Source organism: Atractosteus spatula, unplaced genomic scaffold (genome assembly GCF_055471065.1).
Source record: "Atractosteus spatula isolate fAtrSpa1 unplaced genomic scaffold, fAtrSpa1.hap1 Scaffold_83, whole genome shotgun sequence".
Lineage (NCBI taxonomy): Eukaryota > Metazoa > Chordata > Actinopteri > Semionotiformes > Lepisosteidae > Atractosteus > Atractosteus spatula.
In genome coordinates this window covers 130,076-155,755 of record NW_028296916.1, presented here as the reverse complement: position 1 = coordinate 155,755, position 25,680 = coordinate 130,076, and the positions used below count along the sequence as shown (strand labels likewise).

The following is a 25,680-nucleotide window of genomic DNA, read 5'->3' as shown; positions in this document are numbered from 1 at the left end:
AATACTAACGAGGAGCGCTTGTCTGCAGCTGAGCGTCAGCTCTGTTTACTGTTAGCAGTCATTGCCTCATTTCCAAACACTTTTTCACCTGCTCTCAGCTTTTAAAGACAGTCATAAACGCTCAAGAAGTAATTCATGTCAGTTTGAAGTCTGTTTCTGTTGTCTCAGCTCTTGATAAAGAAAAGCCGTGCGTGGGAGACTCCCTCTCTGAAGAAGTTTGCCGTCACCCTGCGAGGGAAAAGAGCCATCAATCACCGAGGCAACCACTGAGACAGTTAACATTAAACACGTGAAATGCGAGATGTTGTGATTTTTTTCCTGCTTAAGGCTTCTATCGTTTCTATTCTAACGAGAAAGACCTCTTTATTAGAAGTGAGATTTTAACAAACGTCTCCAGGGGTAACTGCGACCTGAACGCAACGCCTTAGACCACCAGCCATCTTGCCTGTGGTACTTATAATGAAGTATATATTTTATTTCTACTCGTTGATAAGAAAAGTGAAATCATGTAATTAGGGATATGTCTTTTTTTCATGGGGAAAACTAGCCCGAGCAAATGTAAAGTTTAGAGCAGCGCTCAATAAAAATGATCAGAAACCGAAAGCGCTTCTTATACGGATCAATATATTCCGATACCACTGGTTCTGCAGAAGAAATAAGAAAAGCCGAACTCAAAGCACTGTGTTGCCATTACGGCTACTCCATCTGCAGCTGCTTTAAGATTACTCACACTGTGTTGCCATTAAGGCTACCTAGTTAAAAAAAAAAACTTATCGTCACCTTTTTGAACGTGATTGTTAGACACCCGTTAAATCTCAACCGAGGTTTCTTGAGAGATCGTTCAGCGAGCGAGTAATAAAAAACTACTTCGCTTCTAACCTCTGCTGTCGCTGTAAACTCGGACGTGATGTTCTGCAGATGTGCAGTGTGCCTTTCCTCTCGTCGTATTCAAGAGTACTCACTGTGTGAGCTCCTCACTGCGTGTTCTGTATTCTACTGTGATTTAATTTAGATGATTACGTGGAGTAGAGTGACAAGATCTATTGAACATTTTCGGTTTGTGAAATGAAACACTAAATACACTACAGTAAATACAAGTAATGGACATTTAAAATAACCACAGTACAGCTAGAAGAGTGAAAGATAAAAGACTATTTAGAATGAGATTCACAATAGACTTAAGAAAGGCACAACCGCCCGAACAGGGACTTGAACCCTGGGCCCTCAGATTAAAAGTCTGATGCTCTACCGACTGAGCTATCCGGGCTCTGAAAGAAAGTCTACACTGTCGGGATCCTCGCAAGTCACGTGTCTCTTGTGCCGAAGAGCAGTCATACCTGACCCGTCTGGGATGACCACTGACAGACTTTATCCAGAAGCGACGGCACCACTCCCAGTAGAATGAGTGAGAAATACAGCATGACATGGGTAGTTAAGGGGCTCCCACAATCCATCTTTCCTCACATTACTGATTTTTTTCAATAGCATTTTGACCTTTTTTCACATTCAGATTTTTTTCACATTTAATAAAATCTTTCAATCAACAACAGTTGGGGTTAAGGGCCTTGTTCTGGAGCCCCATGGAGTAGGATTCCTCTGCCGACCGTGGGATGTAAACCAGCAACCTTCCAGCCACAGGTGCAGATCCTTAGCCACAGAGCCACCAAATGTGCCAATTCTTTAGAAAGAAGTCCAAAGAATGCAAATTTACTTTTTTAAAATAGCTGTTGTAAATAACATCAGTGGCTATTGAAGAGTACATACAAGCACAGAGACAAGTTAATAAACTTGGAATGACTACTTACAGCTCTGGAAAGACCGAAGATATTGTTTCCGGTTGTTAAGGAACAAGTAATAGGTTTATTCCATGCTGAAAAAAAGAAAACAATGTTTCGGCCGTGGAGCCTTCTTCAGGTGTGAGAGAGAAGGCAGTAGGCAAAGGTAATGTAGTGGGAGAACAAAAGCTGGGAGGGAGGAAGGGTGAGAGGCGGGAGCAGGGGACAGAAAGAGAGGCCAATCAAGAGGTGTGAAGTCAGAATAGGTGTTGAGAGGTGTGAAATGAAACTTCCAATGAATGGAGAAAATTTAGTAGAATAGTAGTCTGTCGTTTAGAGAAGGGGGAAGTTGTGATCCTAGCTGCAGGATAAGTTTGGTTTGGTATCGGTAGTCTTTCTAATGTATGAGTTCAGAAAACCATCTTTGAGAACAAAGACGGAGAGATTAGAGTGGTCATGGCCATCAGAGGTTAAATGAGAAACAATGGTTTTTGGAGAGATCTTTAATCTTCACAGCCCTGACATGTTCTCTGAAGCGGTCTCCAAGTCCCCTTCCTGTTTCTCCAATATAGAGAGAAACTGGGCATTTACTGCAAGAGATACAGTAAATAAGGTTGCTGGAGGTACAAGATGCCATCTGGGTGATCCAGAATTGTCCTGAGGGGCCTTGAATGAGTGTGGTGTTGGATGTGTACTTGCAGGCGATACAGCGAGCTCTGTTGCAGGGGAAAGTACCTGGTGTGGAGGGTTGCTGAGGGCGGTCAAGGGAGCTGTGAACAAGAAGGTTGCGCAGATTAGGTGATTGACGATATAAGATGATGGGGCAGTCAGAAAAGAGGGCCCCAATGGAGGGATCATCCTGTAGGATGGAAAAGTTGTCGTTAACAGTCCTGGGGATAGGAAGTGTGTTAGGGAAGCACCAAAGGAATGCGGTTGTTACGGTGGGAGTTCCTGATTGGGTTGATGGTCCAAGGGGTGTTTTTGGCTCGGGCAAGGGCCCTGTCAATAACACTGCTGGGGTATCCTCTGTTGTTGAAAAAGGAGTACATTTTGAGGGTTTGGTTCTGGAAGTCGATGTCGTCGCTGCATATTTGTTGTAGCCGAAGGAACTGTGAAAAAGGGAGAGAATTTTTAGTATGTTTGGGGTGAAATTAGCTATACAAGAGATAGCTGTATGAAACCGTGGGTTTGTAATAAACAGAAGTGGAGAGTCTGGGGTAGTTGATGGAGAAGTTGATGTCCAGAAACGGAAGAGTAGTGGAAGATATGTTAACCATATATTTGAGGGACAGGTGGAAGTTGGTGAAATGGTGCAGGAAGCACTTAAGCTGATCGTTGGAGCATGTGGCGGCACTGACGCAGTCATCAATATATCGCTTGAAGAGGTCAGGGACATAGCCAGTGTAGCAAGCTAAGAAACGTTCTTCTACCCAGCCAACAAAGATATTGGCATAGCTGGGTCCCATTCTGGTGCCCATGGCAACTCCACTCACCTGTTGGTAAAAAAGATTATTGAAGGAGAATGCATTCAGTGTGAGAACCAGTGTTTCTGGTTGTTGTCCTTTAATTGATCTGCCACCAAAACATTAATCCTAAACAGTCAAACAAGTCCATGTGATGAAAACCTTTATGCTCTTTAATGTTTTTTTATGGATTGTGCATCTGCACTAATTTCCCCCCCTCCTACTCATCAGCTTTTGGATGAGAGATTCTGACCACTGTATAAGATCAGAAGCAATAGAAGAAACGGGCTTCTTTTCTGCTTATTAAACACACTCCTAATGCAAACAACACATTACAAGTACAACGCAAAGGTTGCACCAAATGGGATCAAGCAATTTAAAACATATGTTCAGGGTACAGGAAAGTTGTTATAGAGATGAATGGTATTCATGAAACAAATAATGTTGCAAAAAACTTTGCCAAAAGTCACAACCCATTTAACATTCATCAGACAGGTTGAATCAGTTGGATATCTCTTAGGTTTAAAATGCACTCAACGGCTGTATAATGCAAGCTCAAGAGTCAAAAGAACAATAGTGAACTACAGTTCTTACAATAATAAACAGCCATTTGATCTTGTGAATGATCTATCATACACCCTTGAAATGATGTTACAGATTTGGAAGTTTGCACAGCTTGTAGTCTTTCTAACTCCATGAGACACACAGACAGGGAGAGAAGCTGGGGGTCAGAGCGCAGGGTCAGCCACTGTGCTCTTGTGCCAAACAGGTCATACAAAGACCGCCATTCCTTATATCTTTCCCTGAACCTGTGCGTCACTACCTCACCTTCCAGAAGCAAAATATCGAGCTTCCACACACCCTTCTCCACAGTAACAGCTGTTGGAATAGAAATTGTAAATGACAGTAGACAATGGTCAGAGAAAAAAAAAAACAGGGGTTAGGCCTGCGGTCATGCAAGTAAAATCAAGTACCAAAACAAAATGCGTGAGCCTTGGGTCCCATTAGACTTGTGGCATGTGAAACCTGCCCTCCCCTGACTATGAAGTTTGAAGCCATCTTTCAGTTTAAAATCTTTACATAATGTTTGCAATAATATTGATGATTTATCAAATTGGACCTGTCTCTCGCCCGTTATTCTGCCTTCTCTTTCTAAAAGAGAATTAAAATCCCATCCCAATAAATATACTCAGTTCCTGAATTAGGACATATCTGTCATGTGAGCAACTCAGACAATATATATTTAAGCGTTTAAATTAGACATTCATGAAACCCAGATATACCACCAGTGCTCTCCCTGGTTTCATTACAAGGTGCTGTCGTACCTCTACCATCTTATTTTTAATTAGAACAGCTATACCATCAGATTTATTTTCTTTGGACCCACACCAGGTTGATCGGCCCAATGTCCACAGTTCTTCCATATCCTTATAGCAGTTTTTAAAGGGTAACCCACACTCCTGTAACAACACAATATCAGCAGTTACCTTCCTCACAAATGATAATATAGTCCTTGCCCTTAACTTGGAGCGAATGCTTCTCACATTTATGGACACAATATTAAGAGCCATACTTAAAGTAGGACCAGGGGAGACTAAAAGATCTGGCTACAATCATTCAAGTGTATAGACACCTACTATACAGGCCTCCCCCCCCCACTTTTGCTTTAATTGTCTCCTCCTCCACCACCCCCACAATCCATAGGATATTTCTCCACCTGCCATCCTTGAGTCTCTGGTTCTGAAGCTTGGTCAGTAAGATCACATATATTGGAGACATCTAAACCCATGGGAGAACCTACCTGAGGACTTGGAAAATGATCTTCCCTCACTCTGCTCGGAGTTAAATCATTTTCTAAATCCAATGTCTCTTTTAGACTGCACCCACTGTTCTGTACATTTCATTTGAGCACTTTCAGTCTCCACAGGTGGCAGGCTATTGGAAGAGATGCTACCAATCAAATCAGATTCCACCTCACTTTTTGCAACATTATCATTCTCTTCTACCTCAGCCTCATCTCCTTCACTCCATTCTGAACCCTCGCTCTCTTTTTCACCACTTTCTTCAACGTCAACCACATCCAGTTCCTGATCCAGAACCACTGCTCCAGCCCTAAATACCTCTTCAAACTCTTCCTGTTTTTGCATCGGTCTTACCAGTTTTGTTCTATTTGCAAAGGAATTTGGACAGTCTTTAAACACATGACCTTCACACTCACAGAGATTACATTTCCTCACGCTTGTACATTCAGTATATGCATGTCCAGTTTCCTTGCACTTACCACACACCACCTTTGTACAGGCATCCACAAAGTGACCCAGCTCCCCACATCTCCTGCACGGTTTTGGCTGCCCTTGGTAGAACACAAGGCCTCTATTTTCACATAATCCAATCAAAGAAGGAATGTGTTTAAATCCACCATAACCATTTTTTGTCTTCATGCAATGAAACAGGTACTCTCCATGAACAGTTCCAGATGCCATCATCATCCAAGACTTTCTGAAGCTCACCTTTCACTAAACAATACTTAGACAACCATGTCACAACATCTTCCTTCATCACCATCTCATTAAACATGCGAACAATCACAGTCCTATTAATCAATAATAATTGCTTACACTTATATAGCGCTTTTCTGGACACTCCACTCAAAGCACTTTACAGGTAATAGGGACTCCCCTCCACCACCACCAATGTGCAGCATCCACCTGGATGATGCGACAGCAGCAATAGTGCGCCAGAACGCTCACCACACATCAGCTCTCAGTGGGGAGGAGAGCAGAGTAATGTAGCCAATTCATAGAGGGGGATTATTAGGAGGCCATCATTGGTAAGGGCCAATGGGAAATTTGGTCAGGATGCCGGGGTTACACCCCTACTCTTTTCGAGAAACGCCCTGGGATTTTTAATGACCCCAGAGAGTCAGGACCTCGGTTTTACGTCTCATCCGAAGGACGGCGCCTGTTTACAGTATAGTGTCCCCGTCACTATACTGGGGCATTAGGACCCACACAGACCACAGGGTGAGCGCCCCCTGCTGGCACCACTAACACCTCTTCCAGCAGCAACCTTGGTTTTTCCCAGGAGGTCTCCCCTCCAGGTACTGACCAGGCTCACACCACATTAGAAAGATCCATCAGCTTCTGCCATTCAAACATTCTAATTAGGCCCACATCTTTTTTTCTCCTCTATTTTCATCCAAAATTCTTCCAGTAACTTCGCCGATTGAAACTAATGTCAAAACCAATTCCCTTCAGAAAAGTGATTAAGCATTTGACATCTAATGCCTTAATCCTTTCTGTAACACCTTCCTTAAAAAGTCCAACCGTGAAATATCACCCGAGTGAGCCGAACCCTCACCACCCTTATTCACCAAACGTGCGCAAAAGTAACGGCGCATGCCGAATCTACAGGCCGCCATGGCCGTTACAAATGTGTCAAAAGCAAACTAAACCTAAACCGAAACCTCTTCTGTGCACCAAACTCCCCAAAACCCTATTCCCTTAATCTTACACTTATACAAAAACTCCACTCTCGACTTCTGGGTTTAACCCTTTACATCGCCAACGCTGGTTAGAGATTCAGTGTGTCCCAGGCTCAGCGGTTATATAGGACAGGACTCGGTGAGCTGCAGGGGAAACTCGTTGTTCTGCGCTCCCCGTGCGGAATGCGCGTCTCCACCCTCCAGACTCGTCACACCGCCTTCATACTCTACAGCGGGAAAAAAAACTCCCTTTACTGTCTTCATACAGTACATCCCTCTTAAATCCCAGAAACACAGAAACTCCGGGGCGTTTCTGTGAGTCAGTACCGGGTTTCTCTGTTCGAGGTTACAAGCAGAAACAATAAAAGCGCTGAAAGCAGGAAGTTATTTCTGCTCGTAGGCATAAACGTACAAATAAATTTTCTGATTCCTAAAACCTAATAAAATCCATGTACAGTGCCTTGCGAAAGTATTCGGCCCCCTTGAACTTTTCAACCTTTTGCCACATTTCAGGCTTCAAACATAAAGATATAAATTTTTTATTTTATGTGAAGAATCACCAACAAGTGGGACACAATTGTGAAGTGGAACGAAATCTATTGGATTTTTGAAACTTTTTTAACTAATAAAAAAATGAAAAGCGGGGCGTGCAAAATTATTCGGCCCCTTTACTTTCAGTGCAGCAAACTCACTCCAGAAGTTCAGCGAGGATCTCTGAATGATCCAATGTTGTCCTAAATGACTGATGGTGATAAATAGAATCCACCTGTGTGTAATCAAGTCTCTGTATAAATGCACCTGCTCTGTGATAGTCTCAAGGTTCTGTTGAAAGCGCAGAGAGCATCATGAAGACCAAGGAACACACCAGGCAGGTCCGTAATACTGTTGTGGAGAAGTTTAAAGCCGGATTTGGATACAAAAAGATTTCCCAAGCTTCAAACATCCCAAGGAGCACTGTGCAAGCGACCATCTTGAAATGGAAGGAGTATCAGACCACTGCAAATCTACCAAGACCTGGCCGTCCCTCTAAACTTTCAGCTCAGACAAGGAGAAGACTGATCAGAGATGCAGCCAAGAGGCCCATGATCACTCTGGATGAACTGCAGAGAACTACAGCTGAGGTGGGAGAGTCTGTCCATAGGACAACAATCAGTCTTACACTGCACAAATCTGGCCTTTATGGAAGAGTGGCAAGAAGAAAGCCATTTCTCAAAGATATCCATAAAAAGTCTCGTCTAAAGTTTGCCACAAGCCACCTGGGAGACACCCCAAACATGTGGAAGAAGGTGCTCTGGTCAGATGAAACCAAAATCGAACTTTTTGGCCACAATGCAAAACGATATGTTTGGCGTAAAAGCAACACAGCTCATCACCCTCAACACACCATCCCCACTGTCAAACATGGTGGTGGCAGCATCATGGTTTGGGCCTGCTTTTCTTCAGCAGGGACAGGGAAGATGGTTACAATTGAGGGGAAGATGGATGCAGCCAAATACAGGACCATTCTGGATGAAAACCTGTTGGAGTCTGCAAAAGACCTGAGACTGGGACGGAGATTTATCTTCCAACAAGACAATGATCCCAAACATACAGCAAAATCTACAAAGGAATGGTTCACAAATAAACGTATCCAGGTGTTTGAATGGCCAAGTCAAAGTCCAGACCTGAATCCAATCGAGAATCTGTGGAAAGAGCTGAAAACTGCTGTTCACAAACGCTCTCCATCCAACCTCACTGAGCTCGAGCTGTTTTGCAAGGAAGAATGGGCAAGAATTTCAGTCTCTCGATGTGCAAAACTGATAGAGACATACCCCAAGCAACTTGCAGCTGTAATCGCAGCAAAAGGTGGCTCTACAAAGTATTAACGCAAGGGGGCCGAATAATTTTGCACGCCCCACTTTTCATTTTTTTATTAGTTAAAAAAGTTTCAAAAATCCAATAGATTTCGTTCCACTTCACAATTGTGTCCCACTTGTTGGTGATTCTTCACATAAAATAAAAAATTTATATCTTTATGTTTGAAGCCTGAAATGTGGCAAAAGGTTGAAAAGTTCAAGGGGGCCGAATACTTTCGCAAGGCACTGTAAGTCTCCTTTTCGTCCCCAATGCATATAACTGAATATAAATCAGTCAAGTTCAGCTACTTTTCTGATGTATATGAATACACTAGTTCTGGTGCAGCTGTTACAACAAAGATACTGAAGAACTTTTTTTTCATACGAGCTCTTGCCGTTTTTTAAATTGAATATTTTTTTCATTTCGGTAAATCACACGAAACACCAGCAACACTCATCGTAAGCATCTGACCAATCACATTCCTGAATTTTAAAACCATTTAGTATTTATTTTTAACTTGTTTTATTTATTTTTTAATTTTACACACCTGTTTTAAGTATTCTTGCCATTTTTAGCATATTGTAAGTGGATTTTTTTCAAACATTTTATTTTTTAAATCATATCAACCCATTGTAACTTCCCATTGATAATTCCTGAGCTTTATAACTGTGTATTATTTATTTTTACCTTGTTTTATTTTTTATTATTTTACAGAGCTTTTTAATATATTGTGAGCATTTTAGTGTCATTTTCAAATAGGACTATCAATGCTCTTGACTTTTAAACCTGTATTTATTCTGACATTATTCTCTCCACCTGCAGATGAGGGAGGTATTTGATTTTAAATTTGTTGATTTTGGGGGATAATGTACATTCATTTCCTTGTATGTATCACCAGTGGGAAACTTTTTTTGGATGAATTGCATTTTTGGATGAATTGCAATCTTTACTTCAAGGCCTTCAGACTGATATAGAAATGACGGGAGATTTAAATGACACATTTGATAAATCAGACAGGAACAGCATAACATCTAAAATGGCAGAACCCTCTAAAGTACTGAAAAATTTCCGGCACATTCATAATAAATAAAATGTATTGAATTTGAAGCATAAAATTTGCTTTTTTTCCCACCTCACCTCACCTAATGCTATTGCATTAACGAGGCTGAAGTTGGCTTCTTATTCGCCAGCTTCTTCGCGTTTTTCGTTCCATCTTAAATGCTGCTGTTGTGATGTCATGCCGCCTTTCGCCTGTAGATGGCTCTCTACAGTCATTTTTAAAAATACTTATCCGGATGTATTACTGTACATATCCTCAGTAAAGGGGAATATGTAAGTAGAGACTGTCCAAATTGCATTTTTGTATGAAACACATTTCAGAAACACAACTCACAATAATACAATCTGGCATGTTATTCAACGAGTAAATAAGACAAAGGCAAAACATAAGTTCACTGGCACTTTCTGCATATTTTCCACGACCTTGCCTTCTGGTCATAAAAAGTCTCAAACTCTTGGATTTTGCAAGAAATTTTAATATAGCAGTTTTAAATGGGATATTTAGAACATGGCATATGAGAATATATGGTTAACTGAGGATGAGCAGAGGGTGATCACACTTTCTGCTTATTGCTGTGAACCTACCTCCTGGTTATAAAAATGTCTAAAAATTCTGACACAGATGAGTGAGAGACAATGGAAAAGACTATCAAAATCCTGAACTTCAGGACATTGTACTGTACCGTTTTTTAAATACGACCCTCTGAACATGGCATGAGAGAATACATTGTCAAATGGTAAATGCAATGTTTGTTATATTGCTAGGGCCCTCCCTCCTGATTTTAAAATTGTCTCATATTTCTGACATCAAGGTGTGAGACACAATATAACAGACTGTCACAATCCTGAACTTCAGGACATTTTACTGTACCATTTTAAAAATATGACCCTCTGAACATGGCATGGGAGAAAATGGCATGTGAGAATGCATTGGGAAAAGGTGAATGCAATTTCTGCTGATTACAAAATCGTCTCACAATTCTGACACTGAGGTGTGAGACACAATGTAACAGGCACTCATAATCGTGAAGTACAAGAGATTTTACTGTTACGTTTTTTTTAATAATGACCCTCTGAACACAGCATGTGGGGATTTATAGTCAACAAAATAGCACACATTCTGCCAAATTGCTTTGTCCCTCCTTCCTCGTTACCAAAACATCTTAGTATATCGACACTAAGGTAAATATCGGAGTCAACCGATACTGATCAGGGTCTGCTGCTGCTGAGCCCGCAGCCTTCACCATAAGGTCCAATTCCCCAAGCCTGCTGACCATATATGTCTATCCCTTCTCGTCAAAACTCGTATTTTCACAGGGTACCCTTCAGAAATCGCAGTATAGAATGAAAAAAAAAACCTCCAATAGATCTCGGCCGCTGTTGGTGATTTTCCTTTAAAAACAAATGAATGTCTTGAAATTTTACGGAGTGTATCACTTTCACCGAGACCGAGAAGTCTCCACGACCGGTCTTGTACCGCAATGAAATACAGAGCCCGTAGGGGGCAGTAGGCTTGCAAATATAGCTCACTGTGTATATAATGAAGAAGCAGAGATTAGTTCCTCGTCTGCATGTTGCAGAGCCTTACGCTACTCGTACCAGCAGCTGGGGTTTGATCCCTGCACGGGCGATTAGTTGAAAGACCATTTAGCCGGCTGGCTTTTATGTTTCACACTAAATTGAGATCTCGAAACCAAAATAGTTAGAAATATGGAACACAACCGTTGTTCCCCAAGAAGGAAAGCTGTTTTGTACTGACGTCACTCCTTTTGATTTAACCCAGATTGTGAAGACAACTCCGCCCTATCAAAGAAAAATGTTACTCAAAAGTTGGAAAGCACACTCTTAACCCATCTTATATCTGATTCCCGCGATCCGTTCAAAGCTGCTTAGTGTTTCGCAAGCAAATCATTTCAGGGAAGAAACTCAGTTTAGTGAACTACTTTTGTATTTTCACTCATTGAATTTGATATTTGTACTCTCTTTGCATTCTCAGCAATAATAATTCAAAATTACAGTTCGGATTTATTGGAAAACTTCACAAGCATTGTTAGGTTAGGACTTTAAAATTGTATTTTAATATCTTGGTATATTTACCTTCATTTTAATATAGATATAACCATAAATGTTGTTAAGCATATTGTACTTATGTCGTACTTTTTAAACATTTTAGCTGAGGACGCACAGCGACTATTATACCTTGTGATACATGCAAGACATCTGTAAACAAAGATGTAATTACAATAAAATTGGCAATTAACAGAAAACCACAATTTGTGTAATATTATTCCTCGATATCGATGATCAGTTGAAGGATTTGAAGAAACTATCAAAGAAACAGCAGCAATAGCAGATGATTGGTTTTGAACCCATCTTTACACCTCAATAATCCATTTGTCCTCAAAAAAAGAAAAGACAGGCATGTTTCGAGTCTCATAATTATCCTCCTCTCGATCCAAAAGAAACATATACCTTTGATTGCTTCTGTAGTATTTTGGATTTTCTTACAAAGATCTCACGAAGTATTGCCAGGATCTATATTTAGCGTTCGGTAGCGATAACACTGCTGATATTGATTGAGTAAAAATCTATGATGTATTGACAGCTTTATCCGAAGCGAGAAGTCCTTGAACGCCGCTTATGAAGTGTTGGGATCCATACCAAGAAATGCCTTTTGTTTTCTCACCCAAAATACTGCTATTGCATTACACATTACATGAACATTACCAGTTTTGGTAGCTTCTGGGTGCGATTTTCCAAAACTGAAACTAATTACAAAATTATTTAAGATGAACCATGTCCAAAAATTGTAAATCAGGATTAATATAATATCAAATGAAATTACTACAGAAGAAAATGTTTAACTGAAATATGAATAAGACTATGCAAGCCTACAAAATAGAACAATTCAATATTTATAACTTATTTTTTTTATATTTTGAGAAATGGGCTCACAAACTGGAAGACACTAACGTTTCTCTTTGTTAGAGTATGTGAATAACAGTTTAACCCCAAATGTCTGTAATTGTGATTTTGTTAAAATTCCAAAAAAGCATCTATCAATACTAAGAAATTATTAAGAAAGGAAGAAATTGTATTTCATAACCTGTAAGACATGAAGACATTTACAGGTTATATCCTTTGCTTTGTCTTTTAACGCAAGCGTTAAAAACCAGCAGTACTGATGATTTTCATGGACTGATGCACACTTGTTCTGTACAACTCCAGTGATAAAACCTTGTCTGTAAAAATTGTAGAATGTAAAAGGGCGAAACAACGCTCCAACCACAGGAATGGTATCATAAAGGATCATTTTCTTATTTAATACATCCTTTTGAGATGCCTTGTCAACGCACACAGACGTTAGAGCTGAACAAATATTTTGTACACAAGACGGCAGTGCGATATTAGTTTTCCTGTCTTCTTGATGGATTCAGAGGTCCTTGCTCACCACATAACTTTACAGCTAAGGAACAGTAGCTTGGAAAATACCCAACTCAACAAGTGAGCATGTTGGTTGCTCTTGCTCTGAATGCAAGGAGCTGTTTTTTTTTCGCATTAATCATTATTAACCAGAAACAGCTGCACAACTGGTCGCATTTGTGATTATGTCACTTCTCTGCTTCAGCAAGGTCAATAAAAAACTCTGAAAGTAGTAGAGAAAAACTGAATTAAAATCATATTAGCAATTCTGAGCGATATCTGCATACAGGCAATCCAATAAGAACATTGAAATCTTTGAATATCATCTCTCTATATATTGCGCTGCTTTTTACTTGGAGTAAAACTATTGGATTGGAGGAATGCTAACCGCTGGGTTAAAATGTATTGTTGTTATTTGGAGAAATCAATGAACTCGTGATTTTATATGTTTTAAAAGACGGTCATGCACACAGAAAAAAGACAGTGCTGATTATTTTTCTGGAGACGGAGCACTGATGACCTATCCGAGCCAATTGATAAAGCCCACCCAGTGGATACTCTAGCAGAACGTGGAAGAATGTTCACCATTGTAACCAAGGCAACCACAGGAACAACATCAAGAAGCACAATCAATTCCCCATTTAAATCTTTCGTGTAAGGTATGCTATGTGAAAGTATGAAGTAAATCCTCTGATCTCTTTTGAACATGGACAAGGTATTTCTGATGGAGCGCTATGAGCAAAGATTTAATAAACTACTCCTGCCGATAATTCAGCTTGAAGAAGTAAAAGCCTCACAAACAAAAGCAGCTCGCTACCACAGCCAATATTAAATGTACTTGGTGGCACATTACCATGTGCACTGGCTCAAAAGTGATCTCAGCAGATGTTATTCCCTACGTAAAGCTGAAAGCGCTGATGAGCATTTCCATTGAGAAAAAATAAATCTGCCTTGATGTTAAACATAGAGAGCCTGTCTTTTAGACGTTCTCCCTCTAAACACCTTGTGCAGCCTCCCGACAGACTAACAAAAAGCGCATTTTCACCAACTCAATTTATAATACGCCCCTCAAAACTCACAACCAAATAACAATCCATCCGTATATTTGAATTCCAAGATCCATTCAAGGCAACTTGGCTCTTCGCAAGCAAATAATTTCAGGGAAGAATCTCAGTTTAGTCAACTACTGGTGCATTCAGCACACACCTTGCTTTTGCTTGTCAGGGTGGCCGAGTGGTCTAAGGCGCCAGACTCAAGGATGTGTGTCTTTTCAGCTGGCTTGGGTGTTCTGGTCTCCAAATGGAGGCGTGGGTTCAAACCCCACTCCTGACTGCTTCTGTTTTTACCTCTCTTGAATTGTTCCAGTGCTAGCTGACAGTGAATGACTGAAATATAAAAGCAGCAGAAGAAAGCAAGCAACTCAGTGCAATTTGTGAGTATTCTGCACTGTTAAAATGCACAGGTTTTCATACTTTTTGGAATTTGTAGCTCAAGAAGTGACTCCTGTTTCATTTTCTATTCACCAACTCGATTTGCATTCCGCCCCTCACACCTCACAACAGAATAACAAACGGCTTCATGTGCCACACCATTCCCCTGTAGATTCGGTTTGCACTATGAATTAGGCGACCCCAAATGAAATATTTTAGTGTTGGCTCAAATGTGAGGAATTTCATGAACCCTCAAAAAGGAACGCTTTCAGAGAATGCCAGCAATTCAAAGCGTGTAGGCAGCAATTCTGCAATTTATTTTATCGGGGCTGGTGCTTTCCGAGTCGATGGCTCCGCATTAGAAATGAGAAGTGCTGAACTCTAAACATGTTCTTGCCATTACTGCTACTCCTGCTCCTACTCCTTCGTCCTCGAAAAAAGAAAAGACAGGCATGTTTTGAGTCTCAAAATGATCTTCTGGATCCACAAGAAACATGTAAATTTGATTGATTCCGCAGTATTTTGGATGTACTGTACTTATAACTTCCATCGAAGAGAGATTTCATCAGTTGCATGAAATTGAAACTTTCGACTTTTTGTCTGGTATTGAAAATATGTTAAAAAAAAACATAAACAATTTTCTAATGAACAACTCATGAAGTATTGCCAGGATCTATATTTAGCGTTTGGTAGTGATAACACTGCTGATATTGACTGAGTAGAAATCTATGTTGTATTGACAGCTTTATCTGAAGCAAGAAATCCTAGAACGCCATCTATGAAGTTTTAGGATTCATACCAAAAGATGCCTTTTGTTTCCCACCCCAACTGCTGCTATTGCATTACACATTATGTGAACATTACCAGTTTTGGTAGCTTTGGGGCATGATTTTCCTAAACTGAAACTTATTACAAAATTATTTAAGATGAACCATGTCCAAAAATTGTAAATCAGGACTAATTTTAATATCAAATGAAATTACTACAGAAGAAAAGGTTTGATTTATATAACTTATTTTTTTTATTTTTTGAAATGGGCTCACACATTCAGATTCGTTCTCAGTGGTTCTTGCTCACCAAATAACTTAAAAGCTGAAGAAGAATGCTACGAAAAATACTAATCAAAATACAAAATAATAATCATTATTAACCAGAAACAGCAAAAAAACTGGTCACATTTGTGATTATGTCGCTTCTCTGCTTCAGCAAGGTCAATAAAGGACTCTCTGAAAGTAGTAAAACACTAAAGAACTGCAAAACTGAATTCAGAATCATATTAGGAATTCTGAGTGATGCCTGCTTACATGCAATCCAATACGGATGTTGTCTTTAAATAAGAATTCTCTATGTTTCCCTGCCTTTTCCCTGGAGTGAAACTATTGGATTGAAGGAATTCTTATCACAGGTTTACAAGGTGTCGTTGATATTTGGAGAAATCTATGAACTCGTGATTTTTATATACTTTAAATAACGGCCATACGCACAGAATAAAATGACAGTACTGATGATTTTTTCCTGAGACGAAGCACAGATTATCTTTCCAACACAGCTGATAAAGGCAAGCCAATAGATACTCTAGCAGAACATAAAAAAACAGAATCAATTCCCCACTTAGATCTGACATCTGAGGTATGCAATCAGGACTCTGTATTAGCTACTATTGATCCATGCAGGACACAGCACAATTTGAGCCACCACTTAGACCTGGTGCCCTCTTGTCTTGGATGAGATTGGCACAGCGATTGATTACTGGGGATCATCTTCTTCATCCCTGAACTACCTCACTCACACCGAGATCCCTGGCTGTAGTCCCCTTTACCTAAAGTGGGGTCTCCCTCACTGTCATCCACACTGTATCCAGAAGGTGCCGCATCAGAGAGGAGTCTCCCTGTGAACAGAAGAGCAGGTCAGTAATCTCGCTGTCATTCTGACACATACTGGCTTGTCAGAGACTATTTCTCTTCCAGGTAGTGTTTATTTCTAATGACAAAGGCTAATGCAGGCTGGTACAGAGTGTACTACCAAGTCTTATTTATGATAACTCACCTGACACTGTGTCTGGGCTCTGGGGCACAGTTACAGCATCATCATAGTACTCTGGAGCCTCTTCTTTCACAGAAGTCATCAGCTCTCCTGAAGCACACAGAGACAGTTTTACTGTTACACATCAGATATAAAATACAGGGGATCAGGCAACCTGATTATATAATACATTTCAAACCCATTCCATTTTTTTAAATTGAGATGGTGACTGACAACAGTGCAGCCTGTATCAGAACAGAGAAGGCAATGCTTTGTATCCTTGTGAAATATTTGAAGAGGAGCTGGACACTGGCAGCAGAATAAACAGACTCAGTGTGATGTGGTCTGCAGTACATAGAGGAGAGAGACTCAGAGTTTCTGGGATTGGTACAAGGTTTCTCTTTGGGACTGGACTGAAATAACCCACCTGACAAGGCATCTGGACTCTGAGGTATAGTTACAGCATCGTCATAGTACTCTGGGGCCTCTTCTTTCACAGAGGACATCAGCTCTCCTAAAGCACACAGAGCAGAGCTTCACTGTCACTGTCACACATCAGAACACTGATTCACTCGGCGTCAACATGACAGAACAGCAATCACTTGAAAACAATGTTCCACACTCCGTAAGCAAGAACTTCAGTGTTTGCAGTCACCCGATATGCCGATAGTCAAAGGAGCGCAAAACACGAAGCGTCAAAAGACAAGATGAGTTGATGGAAAGAGGGTTGAATTGATGAGCACAAAAGTTCAGCTCGTACAATAGGCAACGAAGGTCCCAGCGTCGTCATCGCACTTGAAAGGACTGCCTTGCAGACCAAGGGCAGTGGGCGGTGCCTGGCAAGAGGGGCAGAGGCGTTAAGACATGATGCCGAGAAGCATGAAGCGCGGGGGATTAGCTCAAATGGTAGAGCGCTCGCTTCGCATGCGAGAGATAGTGGGATCGATTCCCGCATCCTCCAGGTCTGAGTTTGGAGCTCTGGGAGCCCGGTGCTCTAATTTAGCCTCTGCGACTTCTGATAGGTGCTCCTCCGTTGTGGAGAGAATGTCCTTCAGTTGTCAAGCGTTGAAGGGCCACACCTCCTTCCCAACCTCAGTCTGCACTGAGTGCGTCTCCAGCATTTTCTCGTCCAGTTTGTCAGCTTAGCAAGTGAGAAGTATATCCGAGTGAAAACAGTGCTGATAATACTCTCACAAATTGTTAGAAGACGTGCTTTTGATCATCGATTGCTTAACAATCACATTTGTTCGACTTGAGCCATCAAGCTCGTAGTTTTCCTTCAAATCTTGAAAGCTCTCAGTGAGAACATCATAGGCTGCAGGACGCCCCGTAACTTGAGTACTTCAACAGAAAGAAGAGCAGACAGCTCCACAAATATGCGAGGCGCAGAGAGCGCAAGGCGAGCCGCACACGTTTCGGTGGCTGAGAGAGGGCAGTTTTTGCTTTTGCATTTCCCAAGTAAGGACGCATGACAACAAGCGATCGCGGTGCTCATCTACGACATAGTGGTGATGAGTTTTCAGTACGTGTTCTTTTGAACGAGCAATGAGGTTGCCGCCTTGGAGAGCTGACTGCACGCTCTCATTGTGCCACGTGATGAGAATTCGCCAGGCTCGTTCAGTCATTAGTCACATTCCATCGTTTGCCATAAGCAGACGCTGCGAAGTGATGTGGATATCAGTTCCCAGTCTTGTGGAAGAGGAGGAAAAGAGCACACGAGGGCTCGTCCGGGAGTTGAACCCGGGACCTCTCGCACCCTAAGCGAGAATCATACCACTAGACCAACGAGCCACGGCAACATTGGCTATTTCAATCTGTCAGTGAGCTTGAGGATGGGGGAGAGGCGTCATTCGCTCGTCCAGTCAGACCTTCATCAATAAGTCAAGAAAGCCGCAATTACACGGTTGCCTTGCAGACGAAGGGCAGTGAACTTTGCCTGGTAAGAGGGGAACAAGTGGCACTAGGTGACGCCGAGGCATAAGCCCCAGCAAGCGGGTTTGGCTTGTATGGTACAGCGCTTGCCTTGCATGTGGGAAGTAGCAGCATCAATTCCTGCGTTCTCTAGGTGTGTGCTTAGAGCTTGATGTGCTGAAAGGTGTCTTTTAGCCTGTGGTCATGCCTTTCATGGAGAGCATCGTGCAGCTGTCAAGCATTTCGCAGCCACGCCCCCTTTTCATCTTCTCTCTGGCTTAAGCGTCTCCGCCACTCTCTCTTGACATTTCATGTCAGCATGTCAGAAGTCCGAGTGACATTTTTAATGGCTGAGTGAGGGCACGATGCTGAAGCAGAGAGGCCACTTCAGCCAGAGAGACTTGTGCTAGGTGAGATCTGAAAGACGGACTCGCAACAGAAACAGACCAAAAAAGTATCGGTGAGATCAAAAGGCAAATGCAACATCCAGCAGAGGGCGTCGCAAGATTAGTGTATAGGTGACTGAAATTCACGTGAGGCAAACTTTCCGACACATGCACTGCAGCCGGCCTCATTGGCGTAGTAGGTAGTGTGTCAATCTCATAATCTGAAGGTCGTGAGTTTGTTCCTCACATGGGGCAGGGTTGCTTCCTCTCTTGCTCTTTTCAGACTCTTGTGCCAACTGTTCACTCATAACCACGTCTGGAATGCGTGACCTTTACACGGGCGAGAAGCAACGCCGCATCCCTTTCCTAAAGAACATTCACATTCAGAAATAAGTCAAGAAATTTGCCATTACTTTCGCTCGCGCTGCTGTCGGCCTGCCCATGTTGCCAAAGAAAGATTCACTCGGCGTCAACATGACAGAACAGCGATCACTTGAAAACAATGTTCCACACTCCGTAAGCAAGAACTTCAGTGTTTGCAGTCACCCGATATGCCGATAGTCAAAGGAGCGCAAAACACGAAGCGTCAAAAGACAAGATGAGTTGATGGAAAGAGCGTTGAATTGATGAGCACAAAAGTTCAGCTCGTACAATAGGCAACGAAGGTCCCAGCGTCGTCATCACACTTGAAAGGACTGCCTTGCAGACTAAGTGCAGTGGGAGGTTGGTGTTTTGAGACGGAGGCATTGGGATGGTGGGCTGAGATCTATTCTTCTTAAGGAATTCTTCATCGTGAAAGATCGGTCCACAGGTCATCCAAAGAACTCAGGGAATCATGTGCTACTGAAGGGAGTGAAGTGCTGAAACACATGACATGCCCCCTTGATCTCACATGCACAATTCTGCTGCAACATGCACAGCTACCGTCCACACCAGGCAGTGGGGCTTCAGCAGAATTTGCTACACCACCTGCAATTACATATCCAGCTGCACACATATACATGGCCCCTCTGTCCTTTTCAGGATCTCAAAAAAAGCAAAAAGCATAGCGTGGTTTTCCTGCCACCTGATTGACCTCATCTCCCTCAGAATATGCCCCGCCACATTCATTGCTGAAGCAGGACGTAGGCTAACGGACATGTCAGAACAGTGAGGTTCAACGATCTCTCCAAAATATTGTGGTTGTAGTGGAAGAGATATGTTTTAAATTGTACCTTGGTATTTCAAACTCTCTCTAGAATGTTTTCCATTTCTATTTTATTTTGACAGGAACTGTTAAAAGGCTAATGACACTAGATGAAAAGAGAAGAAAGAAAACACAACGTTTCAGCCGTGGAGCCTTCTTCAGGTGTGAGGGCTCCACGGCTGAAATGTTGTGTTTTCTTTCTTTTCTTTTAAGCATGGAATAGACCTATTACTTGTTCCTTTGCAGCCTACACATGGTGACGCAGCTCCCCACCTGAACTGCTAATGATACTAGATGCCTGGTAGTTTGTGGTACTTGGTTATTGTCTTATGTTTGCTCAAACTGCATATGTGTTGTAGCGGCGAGGCTTATTAATAAGAAAGAATTAAGTGTTCTGAGCCTTCCCAAATGAGGCCCCATCTCTGTTCATCTCTGTGGTGCAGCCACAGAGAAACTATTCATGCAGGCTGATTTAAGGTTTCCTTTGATAAGGGACAGCTCCCAAAGGGGGATGCACTTAGCTAAGCCTGGCTATCATGATCAATGGTCATCCATTGGCGCCTATCTGTCTAGGGAGTGCCAGATGGACTGCATTCCTAGGTGTCAGGAGTAAATGACTCATATCTCACCTTGATCAACCAATCAGGGACTGGTAGGGCCAAGTAACCCACGTGGGACTCTGATGCCCATGGAACGTTCAGCCAATCAACGAGCTGGAGTTCCTCCAGGTAAAAACAGGCAACACAGAGAGCCTGTAGTAAGATTCAGGAGAATTCTGTGGACTTTTCTAAAGGGAATTCAAAGGAGAATTCCAGGGCAGGACGGCCCAGGAGCAGAAGGCTCCCAAGGGCAGGACATTCTCACAGCGCACCTCCTGACCATCTTGAGACTCAGCCCGGACAACCACGGAACGGCCAGTGTGTCCGAGTGCCAGAACTTTCCTTTGTTCTAAGAGTCTAGAGCGGAGGTTGCCAGAGAGTAACCAGAGGATCCACCCGAGGTTAGCACCAGCAGCAGGCCTCGTGAACAGGTCGGAACTGTGGACAGCTGAATCACTATTCAGAACTAGCGCTTCATCAGGAACGAACCGGTCTTTTTCCTGACTTGCTGGGACCCACAGTCATCTTTTCTCCTGTGCGCAAACTTTGCTAGTTAAAGCCAACACTAACCAGCCGGTCAGTGAGCATCAGCACCACACCGTCACAAGCCGCACAGCACAGCCTGGCACCGAGCCAGAGAGCGCGGATTGGACAGCAACAGCCTGCAACTGTTTCTTTGAGTCTGCAGGAGATCTGAATCCCCAGAGATTGGATGAGTATTCAACTTCACTGCATTACAGCTAGAGAATTCAATTGTTATCCCAACCAGTTGATATCACTTTAATTCCTAAGAGTTATGTACTTGTTTTGAGAATCTAATATAGAAGTTATAACCAAGTTCATTTACGAAACGGTCTAAATGAATGATATATTGAACGTATGTCCTTTTGATATGTGTAACACTTTGTATCTGACTGAATATATACCTTTTGTATTCTGATAACCCTCTCGATAAGATCTGTTAGGTTTATATGCATATTCTATGTATTAATAAATGTATCCTCGTGTATTAGTACCTGTGTGTGTGCGTTGTTCGAGTTATGTCGCATGGTTGGATTCTAAAGCCATCAAAAGAATCAATTTTGTGATTTACTGCTACAATTAATAATTGTCCCAGTAAATGCCCAAACCCTACAGAACTGGTGCCTTCAGAGAGCACACTACAGTGTGATTGCATATTTTTGTGTATTTTCATATGTCAATATTTAATTCACTCACATTCCTTTATGCTTGGAAGGAAGGCAGATTGGATTTGGCACAGGACGCCTGCTCATATATGTTGATCTTTGTTGGGCTGGAAAAACAATGATAAAAAGTGAATGAAAAAAGATCTCTCCAACATTTCCCTTCTCTTGGCCATGGTTACACTGCCCTTTCTTTCCATCTTTTGTCCTTCTACAAAGATTCCAGGGCTCTTTATCCACCATAATATCAGAAGCCAAAAATAACCATCTAATGTGTAAACAGCATTTGTAATGTTGGTAGCTGGAAGAGGTTAAGTATGTTTGCAAGACCTAGTTGATTACACCACAGACTTACCTTGTTTTTTTTCTCTTTTAAAGGCTGTGCTGGACTGTACCACTATCATAGAAGATTTTTTTCAAGACACATCGCAGTTCCATAGTAGAGTTTATCAACAGTAGAATTCCATAGGACATTATTTATCAACATCTAACATTACCCAGTGTGAGACTCTGCCAGTAAACCTCAGAGCATTGAGTTCTCCACTAGTGAAGATGGCTTTCTGAAGTCATGAAATCCACTGCTGGGATGCCTGAGAGACAGTGATTGAATCCTGGCTGGAATTAGGCTCTCTGTTAGTGTTGATCTGTGGGAATTATGTGGTAAAAAGGGAAAACTCCTTTACTTTAGTCACTTTGAAAGTTCAAATGTACAGATCTTCAGAAACCCCAGTCTGAAGGGTGAAGCAGGTTCTGCTCAAGGAGTTGCCTGCGTTTTGCTCCATTCAATCCAAGCAGATAGTCCAACATTTGCCTTTTCTTGGCCATGATTACACTGCCCTTTCTTTCATCTTTGTACTTCTACAAAGATTTCAGGACTCTTAATCCACCATAATATCAGAAGCCAAAATTAACCTTCTAACATGTACAAATCATTTGCAGTGAAAGGAGGTGGAAGGGTTTAAGAATGTTTGTAAGACCTGGTTGATTACCACACATAGACATACTTTGTTGTCAGTTTTTTTTCTCTTTGAAAGGCTATAGGAGGGGTTTGATGGACTGTACCACTATCATAGAAGATATTTTTCTTCTAAGGACACTTATGTAGCGGCAAGGTGTATTTAAAATACAGGAATTAAGTTTGCTGCTCCCTTGCCAGTCCCTCTCTCCCTCATCTCAGTGCAGCTGGATACAGAGAGGCCATTCCATCTGGTTCACATTTAAGGTGTTTTGCTAGCTGATAGAGTTTCCTGATAAGGAACAGCTCCCAAGGCTGAGATTCATCAGCCACCCTAATAAATGGTCATCTCTGGCGCCTTACTGTCTGGGAGATTCCATGGGAGAGGCTCATCCCAAGGTTTACAACCCTAAGGTCAGAGGTCACTGTTACTCATCCTCCACCTCAATCAGCCAATCAGGAACTGGTAGGGCAGGGTAACCCCACGTGGGTCTCGAATGCCCGCGGAACTTTAAGCCACTGAACTACCGTAGTTCCTCCAGATAAAACAGGCAGCACAATGCCCAGAAGGTGCCCCTAACAAAAAGATCTGCCCAAGGTTAGCCCAGCTGACAGCCTCGTGAACCACCGGTACTCCACCGCCAAAGCTCGCCTGATCAACGAGTGAACTACGGTCGGAACTGTCGACAGCTGAATCTCAGGATTCAGGGCTAGCGCTACATCGGGAACGAACTGGTCTTCTTCCCATCTAAAGAGTGTGACTGGCTTGGACCCGCAGTCACTTTCCATATGCACAAGCTCTGCTAGTTTCAGCCAACACTAACTAGCCGGTCTTCAAAGAGCATCAGCAGCGCATCGCAGCAGGAATCTCTCCCTCCTCTCCTTCTCGCCAGCCGCACCGGCCACTGCCTGGCACCGAGCCAGAGAGTGCCGATTGCACACAGCAACAGCCTGCCACTACTTCTTTGTGTCCGCGGGAGATCTGAATCCACACAGATCGGATGAGTATTCAACATTCTGCATTACAGTTCGAGAATTCAATTGTTACCTCAACCACAATTGATATCAATCTAATACCTATGAGTGATGTACTTGCTTTTGAGTATCTAGTGTAGAAGTTGTAATCCCAGTTCATTTACGAAACAGTCTAAATGAATGGTATACTGAATGTATGTCCCTCTTGGTTTGGAACTCTTCATGATTTAATATATACCTTTTGTATTCTGCTAACCCACACTCTTAAGATCTGTTATGTTTATATGCACATTTTATGTATTAATAAGTGTATTAGTATCTGTGTGTGTGCGTTAATGAGTTAACTCACAAGGTCGGTTTTCTAATAGCCATCAAAGAATCATTTTGTGACTTACTGCTACAATTAATAATTGTCCCAGTAAATACACAAAACCCCTACACATTCATGGAAACCAATATTTACCTGCTAATCCAGAATGCAGCAGAGAACAGTTGGACAGAAGGTTAGTATTTGTCGATACTGCATCACAGAAGTCAGTCTCTTCCCCCTCATTATGCAGGCTGACTTGTTGAACGATGAACTGTCCTCCAGTGACAGTCAGCTGCAATCACTGACTCAGACATGGTGTTGATCCATTGATGGCACTTTGGCTGATTTGGTTAACATGCTTTCCTCTTAAAACAGGAGATGCTGAGTTCAAATCCCAGCAGTGCTTGTCTTACAAAATGAATCACTATGGATGATTACGTACAGCTTGATTTTGTTTAACGCAAGTTTTCATTTTCTTTCTGGAACAACTTGCTTTTCATGAAATTCATACAGCTTTTGAAAGATGAAATACAAATCTTGCCTTGTATATCGCAGGCTGGTAAGAAAAAAGCATTATTTTCTTTTTTTAAGCTTGCAAATGGAGAAAAGGGACACATGTGAGTCTCTGTTAATTGAAAGGTTAGTGGTTTGAGCCCACCCAGAAATGCACTTCTCATTATTGCAATGTAAACCTCATCTCTACTTATTCGGATTTCTTAGCAAAACCTTAACCCACTTGATATTTGCAAGACATGTGAATGTTTTTGTTAAACAATTAAGTATGTAAGTCAATATCACTGGGAATGGCCAATAATGACCAACATTCAAGGACATCATATTCAGCCAAGGACTGAACGGCTGGCAGAAGAATTCATTTATGCTCTTGATGCATCCTTAGTTAGAATATTTAAAATTACGACACAGATTTGTTGGAGAACTTGACAAGCAAAAAAGACAGTTGGACAGCATGATTATGTTAGGACTGTACATTTGTATTTTAATACTTTTGTATATTTATCTTAATTTTAATATACATGTAACCATAAGTGCTGTTCTATGTAAATAAATTTTGTTGTATTTTATCATATTTTAGCTGAGGGCACAAGGGGGTATATTATACCTTTCGAAACTTCCAAGACAACTACAGTATAACAGAGGCTCATACTTTAATATAATTTGCTTTAAAAGAAAACCACAATTTGTACGATATCATCCCTCAATATCGACGTTCAAATGAAGGATTTAAAGAAGCAACAGCGATAGGAGAGTACATTGATTTTGGACCAATGTTTGCATCTGAACAATCCTTCCTCCTGGAAAGAAGAAAAAACAGGTATGTTTTGAGTCTCATGATGATGCTCTTCTGGATAAAAAAAACAGTGCAAATTTGTTTCGGATGTATTTTAGATAAAATTATAACTGTCATCGAAGAGAACTTTGATCAGTTGAATGCAGTTGAAACTTTTGACATTTTATATGATGACAGGACGTACATTTAGGACTCAGTACCGATAACGCTGCTGCTATTGATGGAGTAGAAATAAGTGTATTGGCAATTTTATCTGAGGCAAGAAGTACTAGAACACCTCCTATAAAAATGTTAGGATTCAGAGCAAGAAATATTTTTCCACTTCACCCAATGGTATTGCATTAACGAGGCTGAAGCTGGCTTCTTATTCGCC

General features: G+C 41.7%; 4 non-coding genes across 4 annotated transcripts; 2 read left to right on the top strand and 2 right to left on the bottom strand.

Moving 5' to 3' along the window:
• Positions 1-1,194: 1,194 nt before the first annotated feature.
• Positions 1,195-1,267, bottom strand: trnak-uuu (transfer RNA lysine (anticodon UUU)). Its single transcript has one exon. It is a non-coding gene; the product is annotated as a tRNA-Lys (tRNA).
• A 12,992-nt stretch (positions 1,268-14,259) lies between these two features.
• trnal-caa (transfer RNA leucine (anticodon CAA)) lies at positions 14,260-14,372 on the top strand. The gene is made up of 2 exons: positions 14,260-14,297; positions 14,327-14,372. It is a non-coding gene; the product is annotated as a tRNA-Leu (tRNA).
• Positions 14,373-17,380: 3,008 nt separating this feature from the next.
• trnaa-cgc (transfer RNA alanine (anticodon CGC)) lies at positions 17,381-17,453 on the top strand. The gene has a single exon. It is a non-coding gene; the product is annotated as a tRNA-Ala (tRNA).
• Positions 17,454-18,211: 758 nt separating this feature from the next.
• On the bottom strand, positions 18,212-18,283 carry trnap-agg (transfer RNA proline (anticodon AGG)). Its single transcript has one exon. It is a non-coding gene; the product is annotated as a tRNA-Pro (tRNA).
• Between the last annotated feature and the right edge of the window lie 7,397 nt (positions 18,284-25,680).